The sequence below is a fragment of the Vipera berus genome, assembly GCF_964194415.1.
Source record: "Vipera berus genome assembly, chromosome: 2".
NCBI lineage: Eukaryota > Metazoa > Chordata > Lepidosauria > Squamata > Viperidae > Vipera > Vipera berus.
Genome location: NC_138203.1, coordinates 170,314,330 through 170,327,426, shown reverse-complemented (window position 1 = coordinate 170,327,426; position 13,097 = coordinate 170,314,330). Strand labels below are relative to the sequence as shown.

Sequence of the window (13,097 nt, the reverse complement as noted above, 5' to 3'; positions counted from 1 at the left end):
AGATTTGCTTAACAACTGCATGATTCGCTTAGCAAAAGCAAAAAAGGTTGTAAAATGGTGCAAAAGTTACTTAACAGCTGCTTTGCTTATCAACAGAAGCTTTGGGGCTCAATTGTGGTCATAAGTTGAGGACTACCGGTAATGTTTTACCTGTTCAGACCTGAATGAGACAGGTACAATGTTTTGAATTGCTATCGGCCTTCTAGAGATTTCAAAGAGGCTGCCAGCTTAAAGCCCAGTCTTCCTTTTAAGGCTGTGTTTCCCAACCTCAGCAACTTTAAGATGGGTGAATTTCAATTCTTTGAATGTTTAGCAATGGCCATGCTTCGGAAATTCTGGGACTTTATTTTTAATCTTTATTTATCAGATGCCACTCATCTCAGAGTTCGAGGTGGTTCTGAGTGGCTTATAATAAAATATATGGAAGCAACAATTATATTAAAAAATAATTAAAATTACAGAAGATTAAAACAAGCTGAAAACTGGGTTTAGACTGGAGAGGTGGGTGTTGGCTTGTCTTCTAGTCGAATTAAAGTTGCTGATGTTGGAAAATACTGACCTTTGGTTATCCTCTCCATGAAGGAAGGGAACTTGTGGCAATAAATGTTGCTGAATTACAGTCCTCAAGTTTCCCTTACTATTAGCCATGTTGGCTGTGAGGATTTGGAGAATCACAGGATCCCTGCCCTTGTGTCTAGCAGACATAAATGCAATTATTTTATAGTAGGCTTTGCTTATAAATAGGCACATGATCAACTTACTCTCCACTTGCCTTGCTGCTTGTCACTTTCACAGCAATTATGTTGGTTCTTCCTAATACATCACTGCAGGAGGAAAGGTGTGTTAGTTTTTGGTGGCAAAAAATGTAGAGGATCCTGATAGCACTTTTTCCAACAAACCCATTTTATTGAAAGGCATAGGCCAGGGGTCTTCAAACTTGGCCCTTTTATGACTTGTGGACTTCAACTCCCAGAATTCCTCAGCCAGGCGTGCTGGCTGAGGAATTCTGGGAGTTGAAGTCCACAAGTCATAAAAGGGCCAAGTTTGAAGACCCCTGGCGCACACTTTCATGAGCTTGCAGTTCCCTTCTTTGGGAACCATGGGACCAACTTGGCACCTCCTAGGTACTGGTTTCATCCGTCTGGTTTGCACAGTGACCATAGAGTGACCTCTGCATTTGCTTCAAAGAAAGGAAAGGGTTCCTGTTGATAATGCTCACAGAGGGGGCTACGCACTGCCCATAAAGCACTTAACCTGAAGCCGCACATTGGCCAAACAACATTTCCATGGCATGGCTCTTTGAATTCATTTCCTGGTATGAGTCATGTGACATTTGCTGCAGTACACTTTAGGGTTGGTGACCTATAAGCCTATGTAAGCACTAGTAAAGCCAAATTGTTCCTCCTGAGGCTGCTGATTGCCAACACTAACAACTGTTGTTACTGGTTCTGCCATCATGTAAGTGGGATAAGCAATGGCATACACACCCAAGGAGATGAGAAGCATCAGCAATACATCCAGAAAGATAATGTCAAGATTGTACAAGACTCTTACCTCTAGTTAATTTTAAGATAAGATAATCTTTATTGTCATTTTTTTACTGTGGGCACAGTGGCACACATCAAAAATGAAATTTAGTTGCCCGCTCTCAAAGTGAAACACATGACACACACCTAAAACATACTATAAACAACCTATGTTTAGACCCACACCCCTACATATACATAACAATAAATATTAAATGCTGCCCATCTTGAATATATAATGGAAGGAGGAAGCCTGAGAGTTCACAAAGTTAATGCAGTATGGAATGAAACTATGGGTGTTCTGCTATGGATACCATGAAGTCTCCTCCCAGAATGTAACAAGGAAAACAGGTTGTGAAGAGGATGAGTAGCGTCCCAGATAATCTTACGGACCCTGTTCAAACAACGCTTCTGTGCTATGTCCTGGATGGGAGGGAGGGAACTGCCAAAGATCTTTTCAGCCATCCTCACCACTCTCTGCACCGCCTTCCTGTCTGAAGCAGTGATGCTTCCAAACCAGACAATGATGCTGTATGACAGGATGCTCTCAATCGTCCCCCTGTAGAAAGTGGTCAGAACGGGAAGGAAGATGATAATTGATCCATAATTAATTCAGTTTTGGGGGTTCACATAATAACTAAATAATTCCATAACTTTCATTCATACAAGCTAGGCTGAAATGTAGTGCAACTACAGACACTGAATTTGTGTAACATTAAATGTGCACTTATGAGACACAAACTAGGTAACTACCGTATGTATTAACCTAGTTAATTGTGCAAACCCAGACAATTTTTGGAATCTGGCATCAGTTGTATTTTGAAAAGCAATGGCTTTGGTAGCAGTGTTTTCACTGCTGGGACCTTTTGCAAAACTTGTATGGCTAAAAGAAACACCTTCTCAATGCAAAGTAAAGAAATTTGCAGTTTACTTGGGGTATTTAGAGCCAAGTTTAGACGATTCCACAAGTTTTATTTACATACACACGCAACACGAACATGTCTCCTCCCTACCAATAATCTCAGAGGGATTTTTATTGGTGTAGGGTTGCCTTTGTTCTTGCCTCATAGCATTTTGCCCAACCCTTTACAGTAAAACAAGTCAATAAAGATCTACAGCTGTCAACCTCTCCTGCTTAAGAGGGAAAGGCACTTGATGCAGAACCAAGGTGAGTTTTGTCTTTCCCTTTCTTTCTACCCTGCCTGCTTCTGTTACTAAGAGCGCAGACTTTAAGCAGGGAGATTGTCCCTAAAGGGCGGATGCAGTGAAAAGCCTGAAAGAGAGCAGAGCTTATGGGCACAGGCTGCTTGGGTGAGGCAGCTAGAGAAGGGCGGGATGCGTTTCAGTTTGACGAGCAAAGAGAAGATTACTTAACCCAGATGGTCAGATTAAATCAGCATGTGCCCTAGGTTTCCACAAAAATGCTAGTGCTTGGGGGCGGGGGGGGGGAACAGCATGATGCCAGCCTCTCTAGGCAAATGAGTTTATATACGTTTTAGTCCTCTTCAGAAGTATCTCAAAATGTACTTTTAAAAGCAGGTTGCTTCAGTGTATCAAATGATAGAACGTTATAGACACATTTCTAAACATATTTCTTGTCAAATAAGACATGATATTAATATTTCCTTATGACAGATTGATTATGACTGTTTAATGGTTTTGTTTTGTTTTTTTTAGAAAATTGTTCCTGGACATCCCTTTATTTCCTGTGGCTTGAATAGGGGACAAAGGCTTTTAACATACATTGTGCGATAAAATCAGTGCACTCGTACATCGTATTGTGGCGTAGTTCACAGAATATGCTAAGCCATAAACGGACAAACTACATTTGGCTAAGTTGGTCATTTATATACATGCAGCCTGTAAACTGAATGTTTACAGTTAATAATTGGCCTCTTTCTTGCTATCTTTCATTTCTCTTTGATATTATTGCTGTGTCAAATTCCCTCAACCAAGGCTATGTCTGTATTACTATAAATTAATAAGTAGTATTAATATTATAAATGCTGTGAATACAAAATTATTATATTTAATTCTAACACAGGATAAATTTTCCTTTATAGACTGTGGTCCATGAAAGTTTACAGATTAATCCAATTGTTAGGGTTCACAGACCTGGTTTATATAATGCATTAAACCTTAATGTAGTTTGTTTTCTGTTCTTGACCTTGAAGTCAGTGAAATAATCAAATTATTGGTACTTAGTCTTCATATAAAAGTCCATATCTGAGAATGACTGGTTGCAATCAGTATTATTTTCCCTTTATAGCAGAGAGGGAAATTAATTGACAGAACTGAATATTCTTCCATGCTATAGGATGTATCTTACTTTTGATTATACTCTTGCATGGGTATGATACCATATATCCCAAGCTTATGATCATCTTGGATACCAGCTTAATTTTCTATTAGGAAGTTCTACATTTTTATTTGGTTCGTGATTAGATTAGATTTCACCAAAAGTGATTTTTATTGTGGTGTGAACTACAAATTATAAGCCTCTTTCTGCCATGTTAAAAGTACAGAACCCCTCTCTGGAAAAATACTGATAATCAGAGAGCAGTCCTTGCCCCCCCCCCCCCAACAGCCGCTGGCAGCTATTTTTCCTGTGAATAATGGAGCTTCCACAGTTACAAATTCTCAATCTGTGAAAACATAAAACTTCTTGGGACTTGCTGTTTTTGGATTTTGAGAATACTAATTCTAATAAAAAAGTTTGCTAACCACCAAGAAAAAAAACCTTGTGGCTATTTTAAAATAGATGAATTTACCTGAAATTGTTTACTTTGACTGATGTGGCTTTCCAGAGGGTTATTCCCCCCCCCCAGAAATGGAAAATACCAGAAATTTGGGTAGAGAGTTATCTAAGTGCAGAGGAATCAAAAGTTTCACAATTAAACATATGGATTTTCCCCTGTTGTTCTTTAAATACGACTTCTGTAATACATTTTTGATAGCCCTTTGTTTCAACATTTTCATCTGGAAAAAACTTGACTGAATTTTGAGTAAGAATTGAATTACTGAATTCATGTGACCCTGACTTGAACGCTAGTGTTTTATTTCAGCAGAGCTACCATATTTGCACTTTACATTTTGGTATATCTTTGTTGCCATCTAGCTCCCACCTGGATTTTTACCACCAAGATATTAGCTCTAATTTTAGCTAAATTAGCTCTAATTTTAGATATACCAGTCCTCAAAGCAGGACCAAACAGAACCAAGAAAAGCCTGAAATTGTTGAGACAAAAAAAAAAGAAAATTAGAAATAGGCATGTTTGTTGGAATTATGGATTTGGAGCTGATCATATTGTTATTTATTGTTGCAGAACTTTAAAAATTATTTTCATATGCTGTAGGTCACCCAGAGTCACTATGGAGAGGTAGGTGGCCATACAAATTGAATGAATGAATAAATAAATACTGTACATTCTGAATCAGTAGGCAACTATACATTAGATTTGATTAGCAAATCACATCCCAGTTTTGGTTACTGGTTATCATCAGGTATTTGGGATGCACGCTGTGGGTATTTACAAGTGAATGTGTGTGTGTGTGGGGTTGCCCATTGATCACAGGGTTGCCAATTGGGACATAATCTCTAAATGGAGAAGTCAGTGTGGCATCCCTCAGGCTGAGGGGTATATAGTCCTAGACAGCTGCCCGTTTGCTTTCATAAAATGGGAAAGCTTCCTCTTTGAAAACCAGAAAAGACCTGATCAGCCTCTGCCCGGGAAATGTATTTTGATATAAACAGTGCGGGGCCAATAAAATTAAGCATCCTTCTGGCAACAGGACAAGCTGTTATTTGCTTGGTTTTAGTCACATGAATGTAGCTGCCGGTGCTTGCTTTTTTTGCAAACTCATACTTTGAATTTGGAGGTCTAATCTCCAATTTCTCCCAAAAACATTAAAGCACTCAACGATTTGGAAAATGCGCCAGGCAGCTACCTTAAATTAACGTTTTAAGTTTCTTTTTCTTTCTCTTTATTCCCCCCCCCCACTCTTTTGCTAGGATTCAAGAGGAGACCAAATGACGGCCAACTGATTTGCATTAGTTCATTTCTTGGCTTCTAGCAGTAACCGAAATTGCACAGGATCGTAATTGGTGGGCTGCTGGCAAAATCCGAGGGCAAACTTCCTGACAAGAAAGATGACTAGCTGTCTGTTTTATAATAATCAACTGATAACAAAATAAGCAACTGATGTATGTTTCCGCCTTCCACAGAATGGGATTATATGATCTTTAGCGAGCCGCCAACCAGTCCTACCAGTCCTGCAGGCAAACGGGCAGCGCTTAGTTTAATGTGTCAGAGAAGCTGTTGCTGCTTGCAAAAATGCTTGGATAGATCCCTGTAATTTTTTTTAGGTAAGTATCAACTAACTTGGTAATTGGAGAGGATTATTTTTGTGGGTTACTTTTGTAATTACTCAACTTATTTGGATATTTCTAGAGAGACGGATGAATGCCTGGAAAGAGGGGAGAAAAACTTTCTCCTATTACGTGAGCTAATAACGGTCAGAGTTGTAGAATCAAGATCAGAATAGAATAGAGCTGGAAGGGACCTTGGAGGTCTTCTAGTCCAGCCCCCTGCTCAAGCAGGAGACCCTGGCCTATATCATTTCAGATAAGTGGCTGTCCGGTCTAGGTGATGCATTAGTTAGAATCCTCTTTCACATATACCTTGCATGTATCACCTGAGGGAAAAGAGAATCAGGTAGCTTATCATGGGTAACAAATCACTTTCACATAGTAGCAACTGCAGCGGTAACAAGTTAAACCTGTTGACTGATCTGGTCTGGGAAAATGTGCATTCCTAGAGTATTTGTCTTGGGTGGGGGGGTCTCTCTAGAACAACTACAGAATGGTCAGTTTCAGAAGGTGGGCAGGGAATGAACAGAGCAACCCTTTTCCCCTGGCTTTCCAGAAGTCAGAGTACAAACCAATCTTCTGCAGTCACATGCAGTTTAGCAGCTGTACGGCTTCTCTGGCTCTCATGGAGATGGAAGATCTTGAGCACAATGGTAACTGAAAGCAAGTCTACTGTGTCGGGGCAAAAGCCTGTGCTTTGGAAGATGTATGGTCTTCAAGAATTGGAGGAAGGGTCTCTGGATCCTTAAGGATTAAGTGCAAGAGCAAGCTAAAGGGAAGCCAAATATTCTGTTATATATGGAAAGAGATCTACTGTTGTTGTCAAGTTTCCGACGTATGGGTATCGAATGTTATTGCTTGACAGTTGTTCTATAATGATGATGATGATGATGATATGTCAGAAGGGATCTTGGAGGTCTTCTAGTCCAAACCCCTGCTCAGGCAGGAAAACCCATACCATTTCAGACAAATGGTTTTCCAGTTTCCTGTGAACGTTGGTGCATTCACAGCTTCTGGAGGCAGGTTGTTCCACTGATTAATTGTTCTAACTGTCAGGAAATTTCTCCTTAGTTCTAGGTTGCTTCTCTCTTTGGTGAGTTTCCATCCGTTGCTTCTGCAGGATTGGCAGCAACTAAAATACAATTGCCATCAGTTTTGTTTCAACATGGTTGCTTACGCTACATAATAGCTGCAATTTGGTTTTTACAGACTATTCAACCAAGAAAGGAGGGTAGTACTAAGCAATATCTTATAGGCCTGGCTTGTGTGTGTGCACGCGCTCGTACATACACACACACACACACACACACACACACACACACATTTTTAAATTGATCTTGACTCTTGGTGACTACATGGAGAAGTCCCTGCAGCTTTCTTCACAACATTTGCAGAAGTGGTTTGCCCTCCCTTCCTTCCTGGGGCTGAGAGAGAGTGAGTGGCCCAAGGTTACCCTGCTGCCTTTGTGCCCAAGATGGGACTAGAACTCACAGTCTCCTACCATAGTTTCTACTCAGTGTCAGTAACTGCTACACCAGTCTGGCTCTGTACAGGTTAGATAATGTCTAAAGAAATAATTACACATCTTCACATTCCGGGGCTTTTAAGAGAAGATTCGGGGGAGATTTGCCTATCACTCTACCTATTTTCTCATCTGCAAGAGAGGTCTGTCCATATGATGTTTTGGGAAGCTAGCACTCTGATTTTCTGTTCTGTATTCCTGCAAATGGGCAGGATGAATAATAGCGCTGTATTGTGAAAGCATGGAGATTCTAAGTAGGCAAGGAATTAATTAGCCCAGCCTTCTGTCTCAATCATACTCAATCCTAGTACTTTTTTTCTCTCTCTTTTTTTTTGGGGGGGGGGAGAGAGCATAATTTAAACTGTTTTAAATCTGCCTAGAAATCATGCATTGTGATTTTTTTTTAGCAGTATAAGTTTGGAAACTGCCAATGGATTATTTACATATTTCCAAGATACTCCTATCAATCCCATTTTTTACTCCTGTATTTGTCTTTGGCAAGCCTTGTTCTAAGTGAATTGGGCCAGGTGCAATCTATCAAATAACAGACAAAATAGTTTTCCCAAGGCTCAAAAAACAAAGGTAGAACATTATATTTTTTTTTCTAGACTTCTTTTTGATCCAATGTTCCAAGCTGAATAATGCTGTTTTATTCCAGCTAAAATTTAGCATAGAAATAGTTTTTCTCCAGTTTTCTCAGACCAAACCTCCTAATTGGTCCTCTTTACACCAAATTAAGTGTTCAGATAGGATCAGTCCTTCCCCCAATCTTTGAAGGAGACCAGTTGGCTCCTGGATCTTCATAAAAGAAGAAATTGAAATTGGCTTAAAGAAGAAAGCCATTCCAATAAATGTATTTTAATTTAAATACAAATATGCATCAGATCCACGAGTCTGAAACAGGGCAAAAACTGAGTTATACAGTAGGTGACAAATACGGTGTGGAGAAAAATTCAGGCCTACTTATCTTCCTCTTCATTGACACTTTAGCATTTTCATACACTTTAATATTATAGTATATTTTATATCATTTTATTGTAGCATTGTTTTTTGTGCTGTTAAATTATGTTACCATAACTTAGTAGAATAGTCTCCCTGAACTATATGATTAGCAGCTGTTAGCTTGGTTTAAAGATGGTAGAGGACAGGAAGGCCTGGAGGAACGTTGTCCATAGGGTCGCGATGGGTCGGACACGACTTCGCACCTAACAACAACAGCTTGGTTTAATGTTATTATTAGTCAGTGATCTGCAAACTGAACTTTCCATACACACACACACACAAATGGGCTATGATGTAAATAAGCTTGGGAGACAGAAGAGCAGCAACCTGAGTAATGGTCTGACAAAGTAGTTTCTCAGCCCACAGAAGGAATGGGTGGATGGAAAAAGCATCTCAAGGGACCTTCCTCAATTCTCTGAAAAATAAAGCAGTGAAAAATGTTTTGATTTCTTATAAATGGCTTTTCTTCAACAACTGCTGTTTATTGTGAAATGAGGTGATTTTGGTTTTTACACTGCAAAGTTTTTCCTTGAGTATCATTGACATTTGCGTAATTGTCACATTTAACTCACCGCCCCCACACCAGCCCTCTAGCTTTGGGCTATAAAGAAGTGAATCATTCTGAAAAATTTCCCATGACTGAGAATATACAAAGCCAAATTCTTCTATTTCTAGGTAACTATTTTTAGAAAAATCTTAAGAAAATTCAGATCTTCAGGACAATCAACACAAGCGAGGTAAGCCAAATTTTGTGTAAACCCCATAAGTTTTTCAAAAAATCAGGTTATTGTAGTATAAAAAAGGATTCTTCTTAATAGTGCATATAAGAGGTTCCAAAATCTATGCAGGGTGTTATAACAATAATTATGCCAGCAAGGAAATATTATTAATGGATGGTAGAATTATAAAAAAATGTCAAAGCTCTTGGCTCTGTCAGGTAGAGATGGGGCTTTTCAGCAGCGGATTGATGAATTTAGGAAAGGTATCATAGTACCCATGTTCAAATGTCTTTAAACTCATTTGCATATTTTTGCTAATCCCACATGTGAGCAGGAATCTGCCCTGAGCAATGATTAATAAAGTATCATAGGTCATATATAGTAACTACAGTATAACAGGTTTATGTGCAGGAAATGCATGATGGAGATGAGCAAAGCCAATCAACTAGCTAGCTACAGATAATCCTAAATTTGTGACCACAATTAAGCCCAAAATTTCTGTTGTTAAGCAAGACAGTTGTTAAATGAGTTTTGCCCCATTTTACTACCTTTCCTGCCATTGTTGTTAAGTGAATTGCTGCAGTTGTTAAATTAGTAACATAGTTGTTAAGTGAATCTGGCTTCCCAATTGACTTTGTAAGAAGGTCCCAAAAAGTGATCATGTGACCCTAGGATGCTGCAACTGTCATAAATGGGAGTCAGTTGCCAAGCGTCTGAAAAATTGGTCATGTGATGCTGCAATGGTTTTAAAGTGTGAAAAATGGTCCTAAGTCACTTTTCCAGTGCCATTGTAAGTTGAATGGTCACTAGACAAACTGTTATAAGTCGAAGACTACCTGTACATTAGGAAGAGAATCTGAGAGCATGTGTTCTGTAATTATGTAAGCCTGGGAGAAAATAAAAAGAAGGAATTGACTTGAGATTAGCACTCTTTTGGACAAAAAGCAAGCAAAGTAACAAAATGAGTCCCAGAGGAAATCTTTAACTCTCCATATCACATTGTCCCCTTGTGGTCAGTAAATCATGTAGTGCTAAAGCGTCAATGCCAACAGATTCCTCCCTCCAATCAGTGCAGTGAAATATAATGAAGGTGTATATAATAGTTGGCTCAACATATCTCCAGGGAACACAAGTTTAGGCCTAATCTTTGCCCCTCGGCCTAGGCAGACAAATCAGAATGAGTGAGCACTCTTCAGCAGCTGAATGCCTTTTATTCACTTTTATTGCTCATTTGCATGTGTCTTTGGTCAGTGGGGCACTCGAGTGAGAAAACAGAAGCTGCAAAAGCCAAGGGGCTACAGTGAAGCCTGAGCTGGTAGCGGAAAATGTGTTGACTTGTGACATGGTCTGTGCCTAGACAAACTAGCACCAGGTGTTAATGTTTAATATGAACATGTGTCCAACAGATACCATATTGCAAAGGCAATATATAAATGCACACCAGAAATATTGATGCCAGAAACAAAGGCATCCAAAGAAGCTAAAGAACACTAATCCAGTCTCCAGATGTTAAAGACAGAGAGAAAGCTTCTCATAAAGGGAGCTTGTGCCACAGATTTGAGAGAAATGGTGCTCAGATATCCTGAAAGCAAGTGGATGAAAGAGATTAACTGCCTCCAAATAAGCATGCAAACAGATTCTGTTTGTATACAGAAGGTTGTAAGAATTATTATCAAATATGTTCTCTGGATACTTGATGGCTTGCTATTTATTGTTTGGAAACTTGTGCATAATGAGACCAGCATCATTTGTTTTGCTTCTGCATGCACACATGTGTGTGTGTGTGTGTGTGTGTGTGTGTAGGAATGCATCTATGTACATATTGCAATTGTTTTTCCTGAAAAGGAATCAGACCTATGTCCACTGGATGACAAGATGTGGATGCAAATGTGAGAAGTAAAAATGTTTTGCCTCTCTTACCAACATGGTGTAGGTCTGATCCTGGGCACATACATGGGCTTGGTTAAACTGTTGTTCCCGAACTACCAAACCATCATTTCTGATGTTTCATGTCCCAGAGAAGTGGTTCTTAAACTGGGGTAATTTGGGCATATCCTGGAGGTAATGAAGCAATTGCAATTGCTTGTTTGGGAGTAAAGGATCCAGTTTAGGATTGCTGCTGATGAAACAGTTTTTCAATAACCAAGTCTGGTTGTTGTTTGTTTGTGTGTTTGTGTGTGTGTGTGTGTGTGTGTGTGTGTGTGTGTGTGTAGGTAATGATATTATTTGAGACTGGGAAAAGGGTTCTTAGTTCAAACAATTTATGCTAGAAAACCTCAGGAAATCATAGACACCCTCCCCCCCCCAAAGTGGCCAAAAAGTGGCCAGTGGCAAACCAGCTTCTTGATGGACATGCCTGTCAGATTGTGAGGAAAAACCTCAAGAACCTGGTTGAAATCATCTGGATCCAGAGGCCCAGCCCTGTGGAGATCATGGATGATCATCACTCACATTTGGACCATGAAATGCTCTGACCATGACAAAGGGATGGTGATAGTATTCTCACATTGAGATCATACAGCAACTACTCTGAAGTGGAAATAGGGTCTAATCTCTGTGTATCAGATCAGTGATTATCTTAATAGGCTCATGGTTATCATGGAGACCATAAACTCTTGTACTGTACTAAACTGAGCCTCCAAAGTATGGAGGTTGAAGTCATTCAACACCAACAAACAGGGATTTGACCACCAACCCAGTGACCAGATGCAGGAATGGTGTGTCAATTATCCTCATAACCATATATACCATGTACTAAGAGATGAACTGAAGACCATATGGCCCTAATAGAGATAGGTTACTGCCTTGTTCTAATATACTGATTTTTATATGCTTTCATCCCAGGAGAAATAAAAGATCATATAAGGTTGCTTAATCATACAAAGATCTAAATTTCACAGGCCCATTTTAATTTGCCAATTGCATATTGCCTCAATAACACATTCCTGTAGATTTTTATTGTTATTTTCATGCAGAGGTCCTCTGAGAGCTACAGAGCTGTAGATCATTACTAAGAAAGGAGGAAATAAAAAGGGGAAACAAAGAAATTCCTTTGCCCAGTGTGATCAAGAACATCAAAGCATGTTTAATGTTTAATTAATGTTTAAAAGAAAAGTTGGTGCTACAGTATGTTCTAAATAACTTTGAAGGGAAAGGAGGTGTATACTGGATATTTGAAACAATATTAATTACAGGGTATGTGTTTCTTTTTCAAAGATAAACCAAGATGGTAACAACTAGAATTTCCAAATGCAATGCTTTAAATTGCTTTAAATTGTATTAACAACTTAAAGCACTGCATTAAGGCAAAAGCCTAATAGGTTGTAGTTCAGAGGTCTCCAACCTTTTGAGCACCAGGGACCGGTTCCACGGAGAGAGGTTTTTCTGCAGACCGGAGGGGTCCTGGTTTCATGTACTGCCTGCACCCCGCGGATGCAGCTTTGCTTGTTTGCAGGGACCAGTTCCTGGCATGCCGCAGCACAGTGCCGGAGATTGGGGACCCCTAGTATAGTTGACTCATGTCGAGCAAGGAAGTCCCAGTTTGTTCTGGCTCAGGTAGGCAGCCTCTAGAACTTGAAAGAAGAGCCCTTTGGGGTTACAGGAGCCTTCTCAGTTCTTGTCTCATGTTTCCTACATTTTGAACAGAGAATGAGTTCATTCTTAACAGATAACATGTTAAATCTACTCTTCTATGGGTGGTTGTTATTTTCTTCTTCTCTCTCTGCTCTTTGATATCCTATCATGCATGTGGAAGTCCTATATTGTAAAATCCACAGGAGAGGAAATGGAGGTAGCTCACCTGCCAAAGTCAGGATGGTCATAGAGTTGAGATGCCTCAAGCAGGACATGTTTATTCACTTGCCTTTTGCAGGTGCTTGATTGCTGTTGTGTGATGGTAGATGATGCCAATGTGCACACACCACCAAATAATTAGCTTTAATTATCTGCCCCGAGGCCTC

The 13,097-nt window shown here is 39.6% G+C and overlaps 1 protein-coding gene across 3 annotated transcripts in view; it reads left to right on the top strand.

The window, feature by feature from the left end:
* Positions 1-2,645: 2,645 nt before the first annotated feature.
* UNC13D (unc-13 homolog D) overlaps positions 2,646-13,097 on the top strand; it is a gene marked incomplete at its 5' end in the record, with an annotated part of 67,046 nt that continues 56,594 nt past the window's right edge. The window contains 5 exons of one of the 3 annotated variants that reach the window (XM_081317999.1): positions 2,646-2,694; positions 3,204-3,362; positions 4,853-4,906; positions 5,752-5,892; positions 9,095-9,156. Of the gene's footprint in view, positions 2,695-3,203; positions 3,363-4,099; positions 4,907-5,594; positions 5,893-9,094; positions 9,157-13,097 lie in introns of those variants that run through there. The other 2 variants (XM_081317998.1, XM_081318000.1) reach the window with 2 other exon arrangements.